The sequence below is a fragment of the Acomys minous genome (assembly GCF_964271855.1).
Source record: "Acomys minous genome assembly, chromosome: 5".
Classification (NCBI taxonomy): domain Eukaryota; kingdom Metazoa; phylum Chordata; class Mammalia; order Rodentia; family Muridae; genus Acomys; species Acomys minous.
In genome coordinates, this window is record NC_140494.1 from 80,759,184 (window position 1) to 80,764,106 (window position 4,923).

A 4,923-nucleotide genomic window follows, 5' to 3' on the forward strand; every position below is an offset into this window, starting at 1 on the left:
CAAATATATTGGATTACAAACATATTAACTGAGAGTACCTCACTTATAACCTGACTAACCTAAATAATAGGAGAAGGAGATTAAAGAATACAATAATGAAACCATAAGGATATCAGTTCTGCGGAATAATTCTCCTGGCGTAATCAGCAGGATTTCTTCTGCTGGAACCTGAAACAACCAGAACCTGGAGCACCCAGAACCTGGAGCCCTGAAGCCTTCCCTGGAGCAGTTCCCTCTAGAAGGGTCTTGAAGTGGAGCAATGAACAGCCAAAACTATCCCAAGTCTCCAAGGGCCCCGCCTCTTGTTTTTGGCTCACATGTATACCTCCTTTCAGAATTTGCTCAAGGATGTTTTTCAGCTGGTTAACAACCAATCTCCCACACACATGGTGGTTCAACTTCTAAGGGGATAAACATTACCTGTTCTCTCAAAAGTCTTTTTCTCATACCCTACTTGTGATCTAAGCAAAAAAAAACAAAAAACCACGTTTATTTCTCCTTCACTTATCCAGAGGCAGCCTCTGTATACCCGCTCCCCAATAAACCTTCCATGTGAGATCTGTTATATAGTGTGATTTTGCTGTATCCATCACTTAGATCGTAATAAGCAGCATCGTGTATGATGATACTTTTCTGTGTTATTCTTCCCAAGAAGTGTGCTGTGATATCTCACTGAACATAACTTAAAATTCCTCAGGGAGGAATGATGTTGATCACCTTTTTATGTGCTTATTTTACATTTGTGTACCTTTTAAGTGAAATGTCTATTCAAAGCTTTTGTCTATTTTTGTTTCAGTATCTTTGTTTTGTTTTATTATTGTTGAAATTAAGTGTTATAATTATACATTATTCCCTTGCCTGCTGTGTTTGAGAGCTTTGTTTTTATCCTACCTTGTTTATCTCCAGAGTTACTGCCTGCCACTTCTTGTTATCTTTCGAATTGGTATACTAGCTAAAATAAAACTTTGACCTCTACCCATATGTAGCTCATGGGCAGCTTGGTCTTCCTGTAGCAACTGGAGTGGGGGCAGTCTTTGATATGGACTCTGTTGCCTGCTTTGCCAGGGGCTGCCTTGTTGGGCCTCAGTGGAAGAGGGTGTATTTAGTCCTGGTGCAACGTGATATGCCTGGGTGAGTTGGGGGGGGGTTCCCCTTTTCTGAGGAGAAAGGGAGAGGGAAAGAGAGAAGAGGGTGGAAAGGCTGTACCAGAAGAAGGGGGAGGGGCCAGCATAAAGTTGTAAAGTGAATAAAAACAAACAAACAAACAAGGTCTGGAGAGATGGCTGAGAGGTGAAGAACACTTTCTGTTCTCTTCTTCCAAAGGTCCTGAGTTTAATTCCCAGCAACCACATGGTGCCTCAGAACCATCTATAATGAGATCTGGTGCCCTCTTCCAGCCCTTAGGCATACGTGCAGGCAAAATATTAATTAAATAAATATTAAAAACAAACAAACCTTGACCTCTACAGAGTGAACAACTACCTTCTTCTATTTACTTTCTATGCTATGAGCTTTAAATTTAATGTGTAGGTCGATTTTGTGTGTATGTGTTGCTTTTCTTTATGCTATGTGTTATGGTCAAGTTCTTTTGGTCAGGTACTTCACTTTCTACATACTCTTCCCGACCCTCCCCTTTTTTTTTGTTTAATGTGTGTCTGTTTTGCCAGCATGTCTATCCAGCGGAAAACCCAAATTTACATTGCATTGTTCTCCCTCCATCTCCAAGATAATCAATTGCATAATTTAACATATTTGTCTTTACACTATTATTACCGCCCCATGGCTTGCACTGTGACCTGTAACAATGAAGACAATTGCTGCTTCAGTGATGAAAATTCTTTAAGAAGTTTCTAAAAAGTGGCTATCCTCAGACAAATAAATCGTTCATCCCTTCTAAAGTATCAGTTAACTGAGCTTGGTCAGCATAGTTGAAAAGTTGTAATTTCTATATACCTATGCTTAAAGTGGTTTATGATGTATTCTCTTAAGGGGAAAAGGGGCTTCGAACAATGAAAAAAGGTAATTGCACTTTAAATATGTAATTAGGTAATTTCCCTCTAAATATAGAGAGTAAAAATGTACTTTAAAAGATTTTACCAACCATTATTAACCATTATTGGTCTCCTGGCTACTCAACTCACACTAATCTCTCTCTCTCTCTCTCTCTCTCTCTCTCTCTCTCTCTCTCTCTCTCTCTCTGTGTGTGTGTGTGTGTGTCTTTCTCTCTCCTTCCCTCCTTCCCTCTCCCCTCCTTCCTTCCCTCCCTCCCTCCCCCATCTCTCCTTCCATTACTCCATTACCATTGCATGTCTCCTGAAGAGCCTAAATCACAGGGATCTTTCAGTGTCCATAGTGTTTCAGATTTATTATTTTCTTTTTTAACTTTGTTTTTTCTTATCTTTTAAAAAACTCATTTGTTCTTTTGTGAATTGCACATCATGCACCCCAATCCCACTCATCTTCCCATCTCCCCATACCTGCCCTCCACCTTTGTGCTTCCTCACCAAAAGAAGAAAATTAAATTGTGGAAACTATAATGTGCCACAGTGTGTCCCACAGTATACACTTTATCCACACTCCTTCTCTTGCAAATGTTCATTGCAATGACTCATTGGTTGGATTCAAGACCTCTGGCTTCTGCTACACTATCAATACTGAAACTTACTGGCACCCTTCCCAGTTATCCTGTTGTTGCCCTATGCCATGGAGGTCATGTAGTTTTAAGTCCGTATGACCAGCTCTGTCACACACTCCTGTAGTTCATCAATGAGATAGATGCTGGGATAGGCCAATTCAATGCCCTAGATCTGGGCCTGAGAATCATTTGAACTGGTCAACCATCCAGCTCTCCCACACCCACGTCACTGGGGAGAACTTTCCTGCCCTGTCTTGGCTGGCTCATCAAATGTTACAGAAAGAAACGGCCAGAGCCAGTTCTCCCAATCTCGTGCTCTCAGGGCTGCCTTATCCACACCCACAACATCAGGCCCGGCTCTAATTTGCTGCCCAGGTGAAGTGGAGGACCTGCTTTCCTGAGTACTACAGCAGATGAGGAGCAAGACCATTTCTTCTGCTCTAATGACCCACAGGTACAAGGGTGAAAGGGAGCGGGGAGAGCTTCTCTCTTCCCTCTTGTGGTTTCACTCACTCATCCCCCACCAGCAGAGTCAGCTCTACTTGGTTGGCCAGTCGAAGGAAGGACAGGGCCTGCTCTCCTGAGTTTGGCACCAGGTAAGGGGCAGGAATAGTTCTTCTGCTCTCATTACGTGGGGCCAGCTCTCCCACCCTCCACAGAGCCAAAGGGGGTGAGTGCATCTCTCCCTCACCTATGTCACTGCACAGCAGACACGATGCAGGGCTGGCTGAGTGAGCTCCTGCACTCACATCCTTGGGAATGACTCACCCACAGCCCCCACATCCAGGGCCGGCTCTACCTTGCTGCCTAGACAGGTGTAGGGTCAAATCTTCTGAGTTCTGCAGCAGGTGAGACACAGGACCAGCTCTCCTGATTTGATGACCTCAGGCCCAGTTCTCCTGCCTGTCATAGGTGGCAAAGGGTGAGAAATAGGGTGTGGGCTTTTGTCTCTAAGCTGAGGAGATTCTCCCTCAAAAAACTGGCTCTTTGAAGAAAGACATATCAAAGGTGCCTTAGAGACAAGCCCCAGGAAAGTGTCCTGGGACTGTCTCCTGCTATTCAGGTACTCTTGGTTTAAAAATCCAGAGGTTGGGGAGTTGGCAAGTGCATTCTCCTGTTTGTCCTTCTGTGGGCCCTATCTTTGTTTTCCTTTAATCATTAAGCTTAGTGAATTAAAATCTAGCTCTTTGACTCTTGACTGTCTTTACTTTAACCAAGTGCAGTCTGTTATCTGGCCTTTCACAAGTCAGAGGCTCCCTTTCCCTGCTGGAAGGGACTCGGATTCCCATGATTTCAACCCTGGCTAAGGGGCTGCCTTGAACTCCCTCGAGCTGGGGAGTCTGGCCAGGAAGCTCCCTCTCTGCCCAGAAGGCCTTCTCCATGACTGATTATTGGGACAGGGCTTTCTTCAGCTAGCCTCCAGAAAGCTGAAGAAAACTCTGTGACCAGATACTCAGCTCAGCCTCTGGGAGAAAGGACCCCACAGTAGGGGCTATCTTTCCCTCACCCACATCACTACACAGTAGGCAAGTGGCCGAGCCAGCTCTCCCTCTCTCACATCCTCAGGGCCAGGTCACCCATGTCCTTGACACCAGGGCCAGCTCTACCCTGCTGTCCAGGTGAGGTGCAAGATCTACTCTCCCAAGTGCTGCAGCCAGTGATCGACAGAGCCAACTTTCCTGCTAAAATGACCCCAAGGGCAGATCTCCCACCTACTGCAGGTGGTGAGGGGTGAAAGGAGGTGAGAACATCTCTCCCTCATCAGTGCCACTACCCACGAGAAGAGTGACAAGGCCAGCTTTCCCACATGCATACCCTCAGGATGGCTTACCTGCAACTCCTGCTAGGAGAGCCAGCTCTATTGTGTTTCCTGGGTGATGTGCAGGGCACTGTCCTCAGTACTATAGCTGCCTGAGGCAGGATCACCTGTACTGCTCTCATACCCTTAGGGCCAGCTCTCCTGAGATGCCCAGGTGGGGCTAGTTCTGCACAGCCCTCAGACATCAAAAGCACCCTTGGTGGCAGCCCAGAGCAGGGACTGGCCCTTAGTGGTAACAGACTCCTGTGTCAGCAGGACTAAGGACCAAGACATGGCTCTCAGTGGCAGCACAGGTTAAGACCTCACTGTGGTCTTAGGTGGCATCACTGGCTACTCACATGGCTACCCTCAAGTCTCTAGTTCTGACTTTCCTTATTATGCACACATCCTTGTGATTCTCTTTCTCTTGCATTTCTCCACCGCTTAACTTGCTCATCTTAGCGGTGCCCAGGACCTCTGGCTATCTGGG